At 39.2% G+C, this 20,360-nt stretch overlaps 1 long non-coding RNA gene across 1 annotated transcript; it reads left to right on the top strand.

Annotated features, from left to right (window-relative positions):
* The first annotated feature begins 15,083 nt into the window (after positions 1-15,083).
* LOC119042794 (uncharacterized) lies at positions 15,084-18,972 on the top strand. Its single transcript, XR_005081289.2, has 3 exons — positions 15,084-15,149; positions 16,086-16,227; positions 17,782-18,972. It is a non-coding gene; the product is annotated as an uncharacterized LOC119042794 (long non-coding RNA).
* Positions 18,973-20,360: the final 1,388 nt, after the last annotated feature.

Genomic DNA, 20,360 nt, shown 5'->3' on the forward strand with positions numbered 1-20,360 from the left:
TCTGTTCTGAGTCAGATGGCATAAACTACAAAGCAATCTGAAGATGGGCTATTTGTGCTGGGCTTCAAGGTGCCCAGGAGAGGACAAACTGTGAACCAAGGCCTGATGCCACTAGTGCTGGGCCTGGGGCCACTTAGCAAGAGGTACAGGGCTCACTGGAGGTAGATGCATCTCATTTGAGAGAATTTAGGAAAATCTGAAGCAGAGGCCAAGACAAGCCATTTATATGGAAAAGCCACTGAACACAGCATGGGTGGGTCTGAAAGTTGGGTGGGCAGGACCTCAGGGAATCACCAGGGTAGGGCAAACAGTGTGAGCCAGGTGATAGAGTCTGAGATATGTCACCCACCTGCTGGCTGTGTAGGAGGAGGACTCAGAAAAGGAGCAATGGCCTCTTCCAGCACTTCTGTTAGGGAGAAAGCTGTTCCATAGTTCTTACCCTAATGCTGAACAATTCAGTTCCTCCCCCTAAGTTTCCGATGTCTTTCAAGCTGCTATTCTGGTGCTGGAGCTCAGAGGGAGTGAGTCTGAATAAGTCTGTGCATGGACCCTTTAAGATGAACTGCCTGGGTTTCCAGTAGTTTCTGCCTTCTACCACCTCAATTCCCACTGGTTTTTACAGCCATAAGTTATAGAGAGTTGTTTTCCTAGCACTGGAACCATGGGCTGGGGGCCCTGGTGTGGGGCTGGGACCCCTTGCTCCTGAGATATCCCTTCTGATTTTTATTTGCTCCATACAGGTGTGGAACCAATTCATTCCATGTCTCTACACCTCCTAACAATCTTAATGTGGTTTTTTCTTTAATTCCATAGTTGTAGGACTTCTGTTTAGCTCAATTTCTTATTTAGATTTAATCTTTATTGTTTTTTCTCCATTACCACCTAGTCCCCTTTTACCCGTATTTCTCTGGCAATTACCACATTGTTGTCCATGTTCATCAGTCCTTATCCCTTTTTGCTCAATCCCTTTACCCCTTCACCTCCAACCTACCACTGGCTGTCATCCTGCTGTCCATTTATGCGTCTGTCCGCATTTTCCTTGTTAGTTCAGTTTGTTCATTAGATTCCACATATGAATGAATTAGATCCCACATATCATATGGTATTTGTCTTTCTCTGATTGCCTTATTTTACTTAGCATAATGTTCTCCAGATCCATCCATACTGTTGCAAAAAGTAAAATTTTATTCCTTTTTAATGTCAAGTATATTACATTGTTTAAATGTCCCAGAGCTGTTTTATCACCTCATCTACTGAAGGACACTTGGGCTGCTGCTACATCTTTACAATTGTAAATGATGCTGCATGAACATAGGGATGCTTATGTTCTTTTGAATTAGTATTTTGGGTTCCTTCAGATATATTCCTAGAAACAGGATTGCTGGGTCAAAAGACAGATCCATTCTTAATTTTTAAAGATATCTGCACACTGCTTTCCACAGTAGCTGCACCAGTATGCATTCCCACCAACAGTACAAAAGTGTTCCCCTTTCTCCATATCCTCACAAGCATTTGTTTGTTGATTTATTGATGATATCCATTCTGACAAATGTGCAAGGATATCTCATTCCGGTTATAATTTGCATCTCTCTGATGGCTAGTGATATTGAGCATCCTTTCATGTATCTATGGGCCCTCTGTACGTCCTCCTTGGAAAAGTGTCTGTTCAGGTCCTTTGCCCATTTTTTAAATTGAGTATTTTCTTTGTTTGGTGTTGCATTTTGTAAATTCTTTATTAATTTTGGCTATTAACCCCTTATCAGATGTATTGGTGAATAAGCTCTCCCATTCTGTGGGCTATCTTTTTATTTTGTTGATGATTTCCTTCACTGTGCAAAAACTTTTTAGATTGATATATTTCCATTTATGTATTTTTTCTTTTGGTTCACTTGCTGGGCAGATTTGGCAAATATAATATTCCTATAAGCAATGTCTGAGATTTTGCTGCTTATGTTTTCTTCTATGATTTTTATGATTTTAGGTGTAAAATTTAAGTCTTTGACTCACTTTGAATTTATTCTTGTGTGTGGTGTAAGAAGGTGGTCTAGTTTCATTTTTCTGGACATATTTATGCAGTTTTCCAAGCACCATTTATGGAGTAAACTATCTTTCACCCATCGTATGTACTTGCTTCCTCCATCAATATTGACTGTAAAAGTGGGGGTTTATTTCCAGGCTCTCTATTCCATTCCATTGTCTGTTTTTATGTTAGTACCATGCTGTTTTGATTAGTATGGACTTATACCATAGTTTGATATATTTAGTGTGAGTCTTCCAACTGTGTTCTTTCTCAGGATCGCTGTTGTGTGGGCCCTTTTGTGGTTCTGTATAAATCCGTTGTGTGGTTGTTAAACTAGTCAATGCTACAGCCTCAAGCTATAGTCAGCAACCCAACTTTAGTACCACAAGGTGGGGCAGGGTAATTCCTGTGGGCGGGGCTGTTACTTCTGCTCAGGCTGATGCCACTTGGAGAGGGATGCTCTGACTGACAAAGATGGCTCCTTCAGCGTGATGAATGACTCAGCACAGGCATCCAGGTGCTGTTACTTCACTTTTCTTCCAGAGCCACCAACCTGACTCTCCTCAAGTGTCTCTAGTCCAGTCTTCTTCCCTGCACTGGCTCCATTGGAGCCCAAGGTAAGTGACTGCAAACAAAATTTTGTGGGTTTATTTTAAAGAGGTTCTCTGCATCTCCAGCTGACTCCTGACAGACAGGAACCTCGCTGCTTTTCACAGCTGGATGTTATCTAGGTTCCTGTCTGGCTGTGATGCTGTAGGCTGCAGAGCCCAGTTGGGGTGTAGACCCCACACTTCTCATGGGGTACTCCCCAGATGCTGATATATTCCTCTAGAACCTTAGCCGCTGCCCCTGGGAGCTCAGCCACCCTCTTATACCTCCTCTGCACTCCCTACCAAACTCATGGTAAGTGGTTTTTTCTGTCTGTCCTTGGTTACAAGGCTTCTCTCCAGCTAGTGTTCAGTTGGTTATTCAGGATGATTCCTCTACAATTTAGTTGTAATTCCAGATTGGTCTTGGGAGGAAGTTAGTGTAGCTTCCATTTACTCCTGTGTCATCTTGGAGCTCAATTTATGATGGTTCTGAATGATGGTAGTTACATAATTTAGTTGTAATTTTGATGTGGTTGTGCAAGTAGGTGAGCCATGTTTATCTATGCTGCCATCTTCTATTCTTATTTATAGTATAACAAGATTGAGGACCTCATTTAAATATTGAGAATAATGCAAAATTTACAACTTTGTTGGGGATTCCAATGTACAACTTTTTCAATAGTTTCAATAGATGAATTCAAAGTATTTTCAATGCCAGCTATTTCTGAGAATGAACTGACCCTACTTGCATAAAATTTTTTTATGAAGAAATATTATATTTTTAAAAGAAATTTATTCAGGAGTGGTGCAGAATACCTGTGGATATAGATAGATAGTTTTAATTCAGTACTTTTATAACAATAGTAAGTATCAAAAAAGTGAAAGGAAACAAGTTTGGAATAGAACAGCCCATACATTCCAATAAATGGTGCTAATCTTCCTTGGCTAACATGTTTCCAGATATAGCTAGTTTACCACTCAGAGTGTTTTTATCATACTTACCTATTGGAGGTTAAACCATTTTTCCAATGTAGAAGTGGTAGCTTAGAAGGATCATGTAATATGCTTGAATTTTCTTTCATTCTTGCTCTAGGTTTTGCTTTCTCTCCTTTCGCCATTGAAAGAGGAACTCCTTACTATTGAGGAACTCTTTATTCTATACTCTTTTTTTATATTTCATACTCTTGCTCTATTTTATGTGTTGGCCAACATTTTAACTCCAGATTGTTCTCCAAAAGAGTGAGTTTGTTCAAATATAACTTTTTCCTAATAGTTAGACAAAATTTCTTCTGTTTTGATCCTTTGTCTTTCTCTGCTATTTCATCTAGCAACTTTAAATCATTATTGCTGGTCTTCAGTTAAACTAGGTCTTATACCTGTATTATTATTCCTGTTTTTCTGATTTAAAAAATGAGGCCCAGAAAATTTATGAGGCTTCCCCAAAGTCATTGGGATTCTGGGGTTACGAGTTGAAATGTGTCCCTATCCTCACCCCCAAATTTATGAGCTGCAGTTCTAAGTCTCAGCATTTCAGAATGTGACCTTATTTGGAAATATAAGGTCATTGTAGATGAAATTGGTTGAGATGAGATAAGTTGATATTGGAGTAGGGTGGGTTATTAATCCAACAGCACTGGTGTTCTTATTAAAATAGGGAATTGGAGACAGACACGCACAATGAAAACACCATGTGAAGATAAAGGCAGAGTTCAGGCTGATGCTTCTACAAACCACGGAAGTCCAAAGATTAGCAACAAGCCCCCAGAAGCATGGGGAGAGGCATGGCATAGATTCTACTTCACAGTATCTGGAAGAAACTGACTCTGCCAACATCTTGATTTTGGACTTCCAGCTTCCAGAATTGTGAGACGATACATTTATGTCTTTCAAGCACCCAGTGATGACACTATGTCATGGCAGCCCTGGCATGCAAATACAGGCTCCAGCACTGAGGTCCTGTGCTCTTGCTAGAGGTCTCTTTGACTTGGGTCTTTTAAGGTCTAGGTTTTTGATGCAAGGTCATTGGGAAACACAGAAGAGGAATTGACTTCTTCTGCATGGGTGTTTTAGCCTGGAAGGTTTTATTGAGAAGTTATCATTTTTTAGGAGCCTTGACCAAAGGGTTGGAATCTATCAGACGTAGGCAGATTCCCACCCTTTGAAACATGCTTTTCATTCAAAGATAAGAAAGGGGGAGCATAGTAGATAAGACAAAAGATTAGGAAAAGTGGATAGATTAGGAAAAAGTCCCAGAATTTCCTTGGCATTTTGCATGTCTTTATTTATTTATCTATCTATTTATTTATTTAATTCTCTTCCAATGACACACTTATTGATTTTAGAGAGGGGGAAGAGAGAGAGTGAGAGAAACACTGATTGGTTGCCTCTCTTATGTGCCTGGTCTGGGGGCTGAATCCACAACCTAGGTATGTGCCCTGGCTAGGTATCAAAGCCTTGACCTTTTGGTTTATGGAATGACACTTCAAACAAGTGAGTCACATGGGCCAGCGTCTTTTTTGGCGTTTTGACAAAGTGAGAGAAGGCTCAGGGAGGTGGGACTGTCTGAGTGGTTTTGTTAGGTAAGATTCATCATTTGACTATGGTCCCAGGGAGGGCCTTAGCAGGGAAGTGAAAGAGAGGATATTTTTCTTCACTAAGGTGATAAGGAATTCACTAAGGAAGAGGAGGGAAAATCTGAGAGATACTTTCTGGTTGCTGTTCTCTGAAGGCTGGGGTTGACAGTAAAATATGCCATGGAATCAAACTCTCTATTATCTGTCAGGATATTGAGATTCCAGAATGCCAGGGACCAGGTGGCAGCACTTAACCATCAGCGGTAAGATGGATTTAATTACAGAATAGGAAGTAAGAAAATGTAGCAAATCTACTATGACAATCGGGGTTTGTTTACCTTCAAGAATCTGTGGCAAAGGCCAATAGGTCATGGTATTCTTGACATTGAGATACAGAAGGAGCTAACTAAGGTATTGCTCAATTTATGTAATAAAAAATAAAATTAAAAACAGAGCTGGCAAGTGGAAGTTAGTTGCAATAATGGAGAACTGAAGCTCCTCATTTGGTTTCCAAATCTAAGCCAGTACACTGACATAGATCACATTGATTGAAGAGGAAACTGAATCCCTCTGAGGAAAGACCTCATGACACCACCTCAGGTATACTCAGTAAATATTCTCTGAGCCTTCAGAAAAGGCCATGTGTCCATTTACTACAGAACAGTGAAAGGGAAATACAAAACCTTTCTCAAGAATATTAAATTTGTGATGTGATACTTCATTGTAGTCCCTTAGTTAGAATGGGGGCTTCTAGAGGTGATAATTGAATTGCTGGCTTCATAGTGGATTCGGTGGATCTGTGGTTTCAGTTTGTGGTTGTCTTCCCATTTACCTAAAGAATAATTGATATAGATATGCTTAGCTATTAGCAGAACTTTCTCATAGGTTCTTTGATCTGTGGAAGGTCCATTATGATAGGAAGAGCCAAGTAGAAATCCCTATGACAGCTTCCAGTCCTCAGATAACATAGTGAATCAGAAACAATGTAACATTCCAGGAGGGATGACGGAGATGGTGGTTCCATTATTTTCCTGCTCAGTTCATTTGCCTGGCCTCTGCGATAACCTGACAGATGATGACAGGTTCACCATAAACTTGAAGCCCCAATTACCATGTCATACATAGATTTTTTTTGCTGTGGCGATCAACATAACCTTGGGACATGGTATGGGCTGTTGGTTTGATACCTGGAGGCTCCAACTTCTCCAGCGGCTACACAGAGAGACCCAGTAACCAAGATGGAAGTATGGGGCAGTTAAAGCCCCAAGGGTTGTACTTTGAGCAATGAGACATGGAAGACAGGACCATCAGGTAATCTGTTTATCCTTTTTTTCCCATAGATTCTTCCCAGCAGTGCCTACATCCTGCCACGTGGAAGTGAGGAACTGGTTGGATTTCTTGGAAAAGCTGCATTAATTCAGTACCTGATCATCTTGTATTTGCTTTTCTTTCTTCTCTACCTCACTTTTTCTTTGCCCTCACTCTTATCCTTTCTCAAATGCTAGCAATTAGGCTTTGCCTTAAACGCTGCATGTTAGAAAGCCTGAGATAAGATATTGCACTTGAGACAAACTGAAAACTTGAACTCTGTGAGTCACATTGCAGATGGTAAAGAGAGGTAGATGTGTGAGATGATTAGAAGAAGAAGTTTATGTATTTGCTGTTGCACTGGATTAGAATCGGAGAGTGAGGGTAAGGAGGCAATTATGAAAACTTGGAAGTTCATAAGCTTTGGCAAACGGCTGAAATGATGCATTAACTGAGATTTCATATATGAAAACTTTAGGGAGAAGGTAATGAGCTGAATTTTGAATATGTTCTGCTTGATAATAGCTGTGGGACATCCAGGTGTTGAGGTCTCCAAGGAAGTTGGAAATGTGTTCTTGGAGCTAAGATGGTGGCTTAGTAAATAAAAGGTTGAGGTCAACCTGCTACAGTGTAAATTTTTTATATACATAGATTTTTTTATGGCCACATTTCTGGCAGACATGTAGGTGTGTTTCAGCAGTGAATATAACACCTTTTAGAAAATAAATCATCCAATAGCATTTATTTGAATGTCTCTTGCCCTAAAACATTTTTATACTCCTGCCATTTATTTCTTCTAAATCATCCATCATTTATCCTTTCTTGGCTAAGGCCACATTTATCCACAGGGCTGGATCTGATGTGTCTGCAGCATCTCTAAGGTAGCTCTGTCTCCCGAAGTATCTCTTCTACTGCCCTGCCCAGGCTTGATTTTCACAATTAGTGGTTCTACTATTGGAATGAAGGATGTAATTCATCAAAACTAGGTAGGTCATTAGGGGTTTTGTAGAGGCTGAGAATAATAGATTCTCCCTGAGGAGAGGTTTGTATTATAAAGAGAGGTGTGTGTATGTGCACATGTGTGTCTGTGTATGAGAGAGAGGGAGGGAGAGAGAGAGATGGGAGGTGCCATTAATGGTGTGAAATGGCGGTTCTATGTCGTAGTTAAGAGCTCCGGTTCTTGTGTCAGACACCTGGGTTTGATCCTAGCCATGTGCTCCGTGGCTCTATCACCTGGGAAAAGTTACTTCACAGAGATTCATTTCACTGCATCTGTAAAAATGAGCATAATCATAGTAAATGCCTATAGGGTTGTAGTTTGAATGAAATGAGAAAATGAATGAAGGGCATTTAGTTTCCGTAAGTGCTCAACATTATTAATAACATGTTTTAAAGTACGGATTGTGATGCCAAAGACAAATATTGCCTACCTCATAATTATGTCTGGAAAAGGCATTTTTGATCATGTATAATTATTCGCAAGTAAATTTAGATTTGAGATCCAATTTTTAAATTTAATTTATTTATGGTATAATCTAAGTAAATAGATTGGTTCCAAGTGCCCTCCTCCTTCAGTCCTATGGAAATCTTGCCAACCTGCCTCACTTCTTGGCTCACTGAGAAAGCAGCTTCTCTGTGTTAAAGTGCTCACACATTGTCTCGGAAGGCGTACTTTCTGCCTTATCTCTAAAATATACCTTAAATTGTCCACCCCTTGACACCTATGTGGCCTTGACAATGGCAGTCACTTCTAGATGGGACTCCAACTTTTGTCCCACCCCTAAAATGTTCTCCTTTCAACACAGAGACCATATTTAGAAACTTTTATTTGACTCCTGTTTTGATATCAGTCAATCCAAACTTCTAACCATGGCCTCCAAGGCCTTCCATTAGTAATATTCCCCGAGTACTTAACATACAGTAGGTGCTCAATAAATATTTGTTTAGTGAACGCACCTAAGGCGGTATTATTGCCCACCCATGTCTCCATGGTGTCAGAACAGGAGGTTAAAAAAGAAGACTGTATCTGTGCCTCTAGGTAGTTAAAATAAATATGAAGGATTTAACAGTTGAGAAAGCAGTTCATGATGTAAAAAGCACATTGCTTTTATTTGTTAGGAATTATACCAAGAAATTTAATCATATTAACTCATTCAACTCTCACTAGAACCCCACAAAGAAGAAGCAGTTATTCATATTCTTATTTTATAGATAAGGAATTGTGGTGCTCAAGATCACACAGTTAGGAAAGGTCAGGGCAGGGTGCAAATCCAAGCTGTCTAGAGCCAAAACCTACAAACATGACCACCTCACTCTGTGACTCTTAAAGCAGCCTAACTGGCTCATCAACATGACCTTGATCCTAGATGTTGCAATCAAGAACTATACCTTATCCATGTTTATATACACACAGCAATTAATCCATTGCCTTATCTGTGATGGTCATGTATCAAATTGAATCAGACACTGAAGTTCCTGGAAATGCCAGCAGGGTACGTGATGGAAGAAAGGCACTAACTTAGATGTTAAAAATCAACAAGTTAATTGAGAGAATGCCCAGAGATTGACAGGAAGAAGTGATGATTCAGTTAAAACGGAGAGCATGTGGATAATAAATACAACCAATAAGGTTCTTATGGAACTCAGGAAAAAGTAGGGTAAGAATGATGTGTTTCCAGGGGAAAAGTCCTGTTCCTAAGGAAGAGGGCAGCTTGACTGGGGAACACAAATATGTGATTAGATTGGCAAACACAGCCTTTTTCTGGAGAAGAATGACTCATTGGCTTTAGAGCTTGATGAAAATATCATCTCTTGAGGGTACACAATTTTCATTTCTCTGATTCCATATTTACCAAGCAACCTTCAAATTTAAGTTCGGTTTCTCAGTGTTTCCCTATCAGGATAGGAGAACACTAAGAAACAAAAACCCAAAACCACAGTCAAGCTGTCTGTTTCAAAGCAGATTTTTCATGGGAAACTATTAATTTTTTTCTCTCTTATCAATTTAAGCAATGCTACTTGTCACTTAATCTATACAAGGAACTCTTCCAGGCTGTGGGGTGGTACAAAGCTGACAGGAATTTGATCCCTGTTCTCAGCTTGCTTACAAAGTTGGGAGGGCCAGATCGTGTTTGTTTTTTGGTGTAAATGTGAGTCTTATGAAACACCCAGAGGAGCTGACCATTAAAAAGTCCTTGACCTGTAGCAGTGAGGGATCAAATTTGAACCCGTGTTGCCTTGTATTAATGTGTCTCCACCTTAAATGCTCCTATTTCTGGGCTATAAACATTCCCGTTCACAATTTGCTCACTTATCCCTGTTCAACTTTAATTCCTGCTCCTCCTCTGTCCTGTGAACTCATTCTGACTTGGTGTCAAGCAATAGACATTTCCCTAACTAAAAACTGAGATAATACATGGCCTTCCATGGTAGTAGCACCATTATATTGAGGCCATTATCCCCTTTTTAGTTGTGGACTTGGGAAAACTTAAGAGACAAAGGTTGTATAATTACAATAACTGAAAAATTTTAAATTATTTACTTGCATCAGTAAACTGCAGAGGAATGAAGTATAGAAGCCTGTTGTAAGAGTGTTCATTTTCAATCAAGAATTAGGTAGCTCGGTAACTCTGTCATACACACGTGTGTGTGCATGCACACAGAGACACACACAGACACACACAGAGGCACCCACAGCCTTCTCTCTGAGCATACCGTTATATGATCTCTCCATCTGATTATACTCCCAACCTGGGCTAGAAGTACACGAATCACATGGAGTGATGATTTGGTGAAAGAGAATGGAGACAGGATTATCTGGAAAGACAGGAATGAATTTGTTTACCACTGTGACCTTCACCCTTTGTCCTTCTTGTGGCTCCCGACAACATGCAATTTTCAGCGTCACCCCATGAGTTTGGTGCATGGTCTCTCCCAGGGCTAATGTTAGTAATTTGACACAAAATACTCACAATTACATGGATCTTAAATATCGAGTAGGATACAGATAAAACACATTCTAAGGCAAAGGGAGTGGAGTTCATCATACAATGGCTGGGTTTCACAGATAAGGAACGTAGGCTTGATGGGTTTGCACTGTTTTTTACTCTAGCATCTGTGACCTTTTCCCCCAGGCTCACATGGCAAGGCCTTACACTGTCCTTTAGCCTTGATTGGGATCAGTCTGAACTAAATATGAGGATTTTTTCCTTCCCACCCCATTTTCTGCTCCATTCCACATCTTTTTCATAGTTAATATCTATGTGGAACTAACTCACTGCACTGTTTTTCAATTCGTACTCCCCAAAGCCTCCTCTGGAGTCATAAAACCATGAATAAGAGGAATTAGCAAACAGAAAGCCTGTGATTTTAGAGTATCTGGGGTAAATGGAGATATAATTAGGCTAGTGCTGGTTTACAATTAGAAGAGGGATTATATCTGCCTTTACTCTCTATCTACCAAGGTAACCTGGAGAAATATGACTAATTTAGGTGAGAATTATTACGTTAGCCCATTGCTCTGGGTTAGCTTGTCTCTCCCCCAGCTGTGGTAACCCTACGGGCCCTTCTTACAGAGAAAGCACCAGCTACCTACCCCTGCTGCTTTCTAAATGCCCTCTTCAACCTGAAGGGATTGTGCTCACAGCAAAGTGCAATTTTCATTTAGAAATGGGCTTCCAATTGTGTTGACACACCCCATTAGCTAAGCCTACCTTTTTAGTCAGGGGCTTTCATACAGGTGTTAAGTACTGGAGGGAAAAATATAAGTAAATGAAGAAAAGCTTCATTCTTCACTTAAGTAAAATAATGGGGGACAGTGTTCCTTATTTCAAGTCTCTCGTACCATGTAATTCTGTTTATTTTTGTTGTTGCTATTGGTTTATTTTATTTTTTCTTAACTCTAATGTAGGAAGTTACATTATCTGCAGATGATGAGGGTGAGGTTAGATATGGATTGGGCTCTTTAGAATTATAGAAAAATTGCTCAATATTGTTTTTCTGTCTATAGCTTTTACTACTGTGCATTCTTTCATTGTCAGCTGCACCATTTGGAAGCATTCAGTTAAATTTATTTAAAAGTTTTATTTTATCAGCTTCTGCTGAGGGCATATTTGGCACTTGATTTTACTTATTGGTTTATCTGAGGACTTGTTTTTCAGCTGTCTAAGGGAATATATGCACTGATAACTGAAGCAGGTGTTTAAGTGTTTGGCAGGGTTTCGCACTTGGAAGAGAACCAGCTGAGCTTGGGCCATGTCCTGTGGTAGTACGTTTCAGCTCCACTCCAGGTTTCTCTTGCTCATCGATGATTTACGTGTGAGGAAGAGCTTCTAGGACGTTCTATTGACTTAGATGACTCTGCCCTTCTCAGAAATATTTAATGAATCAATTCCCATTATAAGACCAGGCTCATGACAATTGCTCATCTGTTTTGCTCTTTTTCTTCCTGCTTCTTTCTAAGCACTTTCCTGAGAAAGAGAATTGCATCATAAACCTGCTGTATGCAATTAATGTGTGATAGTTGCCTTTTTCTGGACCCCTTTTTATGTTTCATGATCAGCTTTTGCTAACAGCAGAAATGGAGAGAGAATGTTGAGAGAGGGAGGCTATTGACAAGACTTTCTGTGGCAAACCATATTGTCACACATTTCTAGAAAAACCACGGCAGCAGAAAGGCGGCAACGCACAGGGGAAGAAGCACCGATGGCCACCTCAGACAACAAGCTACCTTTAATTTCCTTAAGTTCTTTATTCACAGGTTATGGTTCTGAAGAGCATATTCTGGAATGCTATTTGAGTAAATTGATAGGTTTTAGAACCCTAACATATTTCTTAGCAAACTCAGTGCCCCCTGTCTGGGTTTCATGGAATTATTTTTTGAAAGCTCTCACTCTATGTCCTTTTCAGTAGACCTACTTATAAACTATAATTTTGCTTCATTCTAAAATTGGTTGTCTCTAATGATGTTTCTAGATATATCAAAGAATGATTCTACTTTTGAGTTGTACTGCCTCACCAAAGACAGCGAGCAGGTTGCCCACCACCTGAAACACATGTCCCATTCTGTCCATTAGACATTGCCTGTGATTCATGGGTTGTGTTAATGTGTTTACTTACTCATTTGAGATGTGGAGCTATCGCAGTAAATTCTTATCCGAATGATTTTGGGGGGAAATGCCCCAGTGCAGTATTTCAAAAGTGTAAGAATCACCTTCTTGAAAATACAGATTCTAGCCTGAAACTACACGGATTTGAATTAGAAACTCCAAAAAAAAGGGGGCCCCCAAATCTCTCATTTTGACAAAAGCTTACTCTTACTATCAGACAGGTTTGGGAAACACCTCTGTATATCTATGAGCTCTGAGATAAGGGGAAGAGAATGGTCTATGAAGACAGACAGATATGGGCTTGAGTTTCTGCTTTATCATTTACTAATTATAAGGCTTTGGGCAAGTAAATGTCCTCAAGCATTACTGGTCTAATCTGTAGATGAAGAATAATACTAATATTCTGGGGCTGGTAGTGAGACATTAAAATGTAAAAATGGCATGGCTGCAGCCGATCACCACTGGCCAGAGCACTGAGTTGGATGTTAGCCTCTTAACTGCTGCATCATGGGGAGAGGGAGGGCAGGTAGTAGCAAGAAAGCCTGGTAGCTGGGGAGTCCGGTGAGGACACTTGGAAGACTGAGGTGGGGGCTATTTACCTATAAGAAAGTGTTACAGTATTTTCAAAATTGGGAAGGCTATATCCATATGCGTATTAGCAGACTGTCGGCCCTGTAAAAATCAAAAGGTGGCTGTGACTATAAAAATAATGCTTGAAAACATTGGGTCCGGTAATTTGTAAGTATTCAACAAATAGAAATGACTATTTTCATTAATGCTTTTTTATTACTTCTGTGGCATCTGTTATACTTGAGGTGTGGAGCTGAATCAGATCAAAGAAGTTCAGAATCAAGAGTCCATAGACACCTCAGGGCTTCAAAAATCGGATTGTAACTAGATTATTGATCTTGCCTTGGGAGGGAAGGATGTGACTCTAGAAAGGGAATATAAAATTGGTATATGATGCCAAGAGAAAAGAACAGTCCGCATATGAACCAAGGTTAGAGTGAATCACATGTGTCACTTGAAGCAGAGTTGTAGCAGGTAGTTATTATAGTGACTACAGAGACCCTGGCTCTATGGAGAGATCTGGCAGAGACCCAAAAAGAGGTATTCAGAAATTCAGTAGGTGTCAAAAACCTACATTCAGGGATGGGGCACAAAGTAGGTGAAGGACCAGGTAGTAACAAAAAGGAACCCGAACTTGCAGAAACTTGTTTGCACTCGTCACAGTGTCACGAAAGCAAACACATTGATTTCACCTGGAGATAAATCATCTTGAATATGAATGCTTAAACTCCTCTGCCTGAAGACTGGGCTGATTGCACTGTATGGGCAAGTTTTAACTGATTGGTGGGCATTTTTCCTAGCAGTAATCTGATCTACGTGACAAGAGCCACGCACATCGCTGCAGACTCCAGGGAGTTACTGAGAAAGGAGTAGGTGAGTTGGTGGCAATGATTTGCAGAGGGGCACTCCTGGGAAATGGGAGAAGTCAGTGGGCATGGAATATGTCCCTTGGCGATATATCAGTCTTTTTCTTCCTACGCTCACCAGCTCTCTCTGCCTCTAGCCCATTTTCCTCTCACCTTTTGACATTTGGACCCCAAATAATGTTATCCTGTGGAAGCATATCTCCATTGCCCTAGGAAAGTATTATATACATGTATTAAATGGAAACAGAGCGATAGGAAAATGCTTAACTGTTTTTTCTGAATTGCATTTTTTAATTAATAATTTTAGAGCAGTTTTACGTTGACAGAAATATTAACCAGAATGTATAGAGTTCTCATACACCCCTTTTCCTTTTCTTGCACATTTCTCTATTACTAACATCTTGCCTTGTTGTGGTAAGTTTATTACAATGGATGGACTGATACATATTATTAACTGAAGTTGATAGTTTACATTAGGGCACATTTTTTGTGTTTTATTTATTTTTATTTTTGTAACCATTTAAAATTTTTTTCAGTTAAAATTGACATACAATATTATGTTAGTTTCAGGTGTATACCTCAGTGATTATGCATTATATAACTTATTAAGTGATTTATTCCGATATATTTTGCACCCATCCGATACCATTCATAGTTTTTAGAATATTATTGACTTAATTTCCTGTACTGTACTTTACATCCCCATGACTATTCTGTAACTATCAATTTGTACTTCTTAATCCCTTCACCTGTTTATCTATTCCCCCAGCTCCCCTTTCATCTGGTAACCATCCAAATGTTCTCTGTATCTATGAGTCTGTTTCCGTTTTGCTTGTTTGCTTATTTTGTTCAATTGAAAATACTATTCTAAAAAAGAAAAAGAAAATACTATTCTTACAATAGTGACAGCAGTGTGTCTGTCCTGCAGCCCTGTCACCGAACTGTGACTGGAAGGCAGAACCCAGCTGCTGGTAACTCCGTGGGGTTGGGGGAGCCACCAGAGCCAGCAGTGGGGAAACAGTGTTTCGTAACCCACAGCAGTATTGATTGATTATTCTCTTCTGCCTTCAGTGGGAACAAGAAATCAGGAGTAGCAGAAGGCTGGCCAGGGGCAGGTAGGAAAAGGAATTTTCAAGTAGTCCAGGAAGCAGCAGGGAGGGGAGCATGTATCGAATGGGACCTCTGGGGCCCAGGCTGCCTTTTGTAACTTGCGTCTACCTCCATTTTTCTCTGGTCAGTGTTGATGTGGAGTAATCGGGACCTTACTTCACTCTGTTATTAGCAAACTTCAAAGCAAAGTTTTACCAAACCGTCTCCTGGTTGCTCTCATTTCGAAATTTTGAGCTGGTAATTAGAGTTACTTACAAGATAGGTATCTTATACCCAATGACTTAAATAATGCATATTTATTTATATCTTTAAATAAGTTTCTTTAGGCACTACTGTTCTAAGAAAGTGTCACAGTTAAGCTGAAGGGGGTGAGTTCAGTCTGGAGAGAGAGTTTCTGTTTCTTGAGTTTAAATTACATACTTGACATTATAAAACATTACAGAAGTATTACCGTGGTCGATTGTGTACTGTTTGTATATTTTGGCTACTGCATTATTCAGAATTAAGTTAAAAATTCTTTTTATTGTGTGTTAATATTTCTAGGATGTGGACAGATCAATATTTCTAGCCTGTGCACACACTACCTGAGGGCTATGAGTCATATTTGCTTTGGAAGAAATAGCACTTAAGGCCTGTCAGTCAAGTCAGTTGTAAGAAACATAGAACTCTTTAAGAATTACTCTGCCTCCTCCTCACATCTAAATATAGCTAATTGGTTGGAGTGTGTAAGAAAAATGGCTCCACAGTATTTTAAAAATGGTGCAATTGCAATTAATTAATGCAAATAAAAAGCTCAAGGACTTTTTACCTGTACTTATCAAATATATAATCTTTATTAAATTAAAAACTGTATAACAATATGAGTAAGGAATATGTGTAAGGAAATGATCCAAATCCTAAAGTCATTTATGTAACAATATTATACTATTTTGTTATAATAGGACTATATGCCCAGGTAGGAAAGCCCTGGGGCAGCGTGTGGAAAATGAGATTCTAGTGTCCATTTGGCCACTGCACGACCTTTAAAAACTACTGCCTTCATCTCTGCCTTCCCAAGATCTCGGTCTCTTCTCAGACTACAAGGTAAGGACTACCTATTAAGAATTAGTTGTATGTTTTCAGATTTACTCTCTGTGTCTCTGTGAGAGGCTAGATTAATATCAGTACAGTCTGACAGAGAAGAAATCCTCTATTAACACTAAAATGGGCTTGCCTAATTAATACTTGTTTACTGTTCCTGAAAGTAAATAAAAGTAAAATTGTTCCTCTGGTATCTAATATGCTAACAACATGACAAGTATTTATCTACTGACTGCTTTATTCTCATCACTGTGCTATATAAATATATATATATATATATATATTTAATCTCGCTGTATAAGGTCTCATTTACCTACCCCATAATTTATATTTGCAAAGTGATATTTGGATTTTTCTGGCATATTACTGTCAAGGGTGCCAATAAAGAAAACATACTGTCCCCTAATATCCCTGATTATATTTGTATCAGTGTCTGTAGAGGTCATGTCAGGAGACAGAAGATTGGACTGTACCATTAAATTAGCACATTTTTGCGGCACTGCCTGGCAGAAGCTCACACTTAATCCAAGAGGTTATTCAACCCTATCCAATATGATTACTCTATAAATATTTGCCCAAGCTCAGCACCAGCCATTATATCACTAATCACACACAGGTTTGTTATAGCAAAGACCCCCAGTGTCAGCAATTTGAAAAACAAAGCTAATTAGTTTTGATTTAGTGATGGGAAGACATTAAGTTGAAGTGAACAGTTCACATTATATAGTAGCTATTTAGAGCACATATGAATATGAAGAAGATTCATAATTGTTTGTGTAGGATTTTGAGAAGGAATGGGAACATTGATGGCTAAGAATACAGACATACATGACAACCAGTGGCAGTGACCAGTGAGGGCTGGATTGGGGATGGGACAATAGAACAATGCCCTTAAAAATACTACCACCAATAAATATATATTAAGTAAACACTGTTCTTTCTATACAACTAGCTTTAGGACAAGTCTCTAGCCTCCCCTTCCAAACAGATCACTGCTCCTAAACTCCTCCAATATATTGAAAATTTTAGTACCAAGAGTGATGTTGACCTATATTATTTGATTTGGGGGAGGGTAGCAAAGGAGCCCCTTACCCCTAGATCTCTCTAGTCTACTGTGTTACTTGAAGTATTCTTCTTATTATTCTAGTGTCTGTATCCTTTAAAAAATGCTTTGGATGCTGGGTACACAATGCAAAATACAGATCATGTGTCATAGAAATCTACACTTGAAACCTATGTAATCTTATTAACAAATGTCACCCCAATAACTGTAATAAAAATAAAAATGAAAATGTTTTGATTTGCAAAAAAATATGCTTAGTAACATACATCCTTATTAGCACCAAATAATATAGTATTCCTTATTTCAGTTTTTGAAAGGTACTATCTCTCAACAAAAATACCTCTACTCTGAGACATGAAAGGAAAAAAAAACAAAAAACGAATATTAAGTCCTCAAATTGGGCCAAGCACTGTGCTAGCCTCTTTAAATATGTTCTCCTTTAATTGAATGCTCAACAGTTCTATTGGATAGAACTCATGATTTCTCCTTTAAAGATGAGGAGACTGAGACGAGTGGGTTTAAATAACTTAGCTCCGGTCGTCCCACACTCTCCCATTGACAACCAGACTCTTCTACTCCCAGGTGAGATCTCAGGTAAGTTGTTTCCTTCTTTTGGATCATTTGCCTCCTCTGCAAAGTAGGAGGAGCAGATGAGATCACTGGTCTCTCAACTTTTAAAAATAATTATATTATCCTATTAGTGAAAAAAACTTTGATCTTTACCCTCTAGCATATGTATATGTGTTATAAGTCATACAAAGTCTGTCCAGAAAAAGTCCAGCTATTGTTAATATAACAAGAACAGTTTGCATGACATCAATGTAACTTGGCAGCCAAGGAGAGTGGACTGGAATGTGCATGTGTAAACAATGACGACTTCACTGTACTAGTCAGTGGGGTGGTAGATGTCATTTAGTGAACATGTAGACTGGGTGGCCATTGCATTAAAAATGACTGAGCCAGTGGAGCAATAAATCTGCATCAAATTTTGCTTTAAGCTTGAACATTCCTCCATGAAAAGTATTTGGATGAATCAGAAGGCTTCAGCTATGGGCAACTTGTGTTTGGCAGCTTCATCTGGATAACGAACCCACTCATGCATTATGTTTCATGAAGAGTTTTTTGGCAAAACATCAAATCACCCAGGTGACTCACCTCCCCTAGAGCCCAGATTTGGTGCCGTGTGACTTCTAGGTTTTCCCCAAACTAAAATCATCTTTGAAGGGGAAGAGATTTTAGACCATTGATGAGATTCAGGAAAATACAAAGGGCAGCTGATGGTGATTGTGAGAACTGTGTGAGATCCCAAGGTGCCTACTTTGAAGGGGACTGAGGCATCGCTGTCTTATATTACAATGTTTCTTGTATCTTGTATCTTCAACAAATGTCTCTATTTTTCATATTACATGGCTTGATACCTTCTGAACAGACTATATATACCATTGTGCCTTTATTTATTAAATAATAAACACACTTCATAAATTTTATAGTGAAAAAATTAAAATATAAATCTTAAAGTATTTTCTCTTGACCTGCATGTATCACGATTCCTGTGTGCCTGTCAAGTGATACAATATATCACCAGGTGTTGAAAGACAAATACTATATGATCTCACCTTTAACAGGAAGCTAAACAATGAAACAAACAAGCAAGCAAAATAAAAACAAAGACACTGAAATAGAGAACAGGGGGACAGTGACCAGAAGGGAGAGGGGAGGGAATTTCAGGGGAAAAAGGGGAGGGATTTACAGGAACAAGTATAAAGGACACATGGAGAACAACTAAGGGGGGTAGAAATGGGAGGGAGGTGGGGAACACGGGGGGATGGGCTGGGATGGGAGTGAAAAACAGAGAACTGTTAAATAAATTTAAAAATTAAAAACAAATAAGTAAATAAAAAATAAAGCAGATTTAAAAAAAAGATTCCTCTGTGCCTCACTTTGGTAACTACTGGACTAGATTATCTCCACAAGTTCTAAAAATCTGTGATTCCAGGTTGCCTTTTTAGCTTTGTAAATTATATTAATAGAAAGAATACATCTATGAAAACCTTATTGGCATGGGTGAATCACAACAGAGGAGACAGAGAAACCTGGAGAAACGAGGCCAGGAGAGTTTAGCTGAGAGTCCTGGGCAGGCAGTATGGGGGAAGCAGGAACTCAGGAGACTGGGAAGAAGTGGGGATGAGAGGAGACGATGGTGATAACAATAACACAGTAGAATGAATGCTTTCTGTGTTCCAGGTCCTGTTAATAATTTTCCATATATTTATTTTAATTATCACAGCAACCCTATGAGGTAGGAGCTATGATTATTTCTAAGTGAGTAACTGCAAAGGTAGAAATGAGGAACAGAAAGATCAAGTAATTACTGAAGGTCATATATCTACTAACTGGCCAAACTGACATTCAAACCCAGTTACTTGGTCTCAGCAATGAATTATAAAAGGAAGCATAGGAAACAGAAGTTTGTTGAAAATTTCTAAGTTTTTGTGGATATTTAGTGGTTATCGTCTTGTTAGGAGCCAAGGTTCCCTACCTCACTCCTAAAACTATTCCCAATTTTCCCAACTAAAATTGGGATGGGATTGGCTCTCATCCCTGATGCTAGAGGTTAACCCAGTCAGCAGTTATATTAGTCAGGGCTGTCTAAAGCAGTAGGACAGATATAGATAGATGAGAGACAAACAATAGAAAATGGTGAATTATGTGATGACGGGAACTGGGAAGTCTAAAATCTGCAGTGTGGGCTGACGGACAGCTCGGAGGCTCAGGAGAGCCAACAGTGCACATGAGGACCTACGGTGCAGGCAAAGGCTGAAAACAGTCTGCTGGAGGATTCCTTCCTTCCCTGGGAGGTCAGTCTTTAATTCTATTTGGTTCTTCAACTGATTGGAGAAGGCCCACCCTCCAATGGAAGAGAATCTGCTTACTCGAAGTTCACCAACTTAAATATTAACCTTATCCAAAAACACCTTCTCACTGGACACACAAAATTACCTGCCACAACAGTGTAAGCCATTCAGTGCATTTTATCTACCTAATTTTAGAGATGGATATCTGACCCCATTAA

Source organism: Artibeus jamaicensis, unplaced genomic scaffold, assembly GCF_021234435.1.
Source record: "Artibeus jamaicensis isolate MK-2021 breed Jamaican fruit bat unplaced genomic scaffold, CSHL_Jam_final contig_233, whole genome shotgun sequence".
In the NCBI taxonomy this organism is placed as follows: domain Eukaryota; kingdom Metazoa; phylum Chordata; class Mammalia; order Chiroptera; family Phyllostomidae; genus Artibeus; species Artibeus jamaicensis.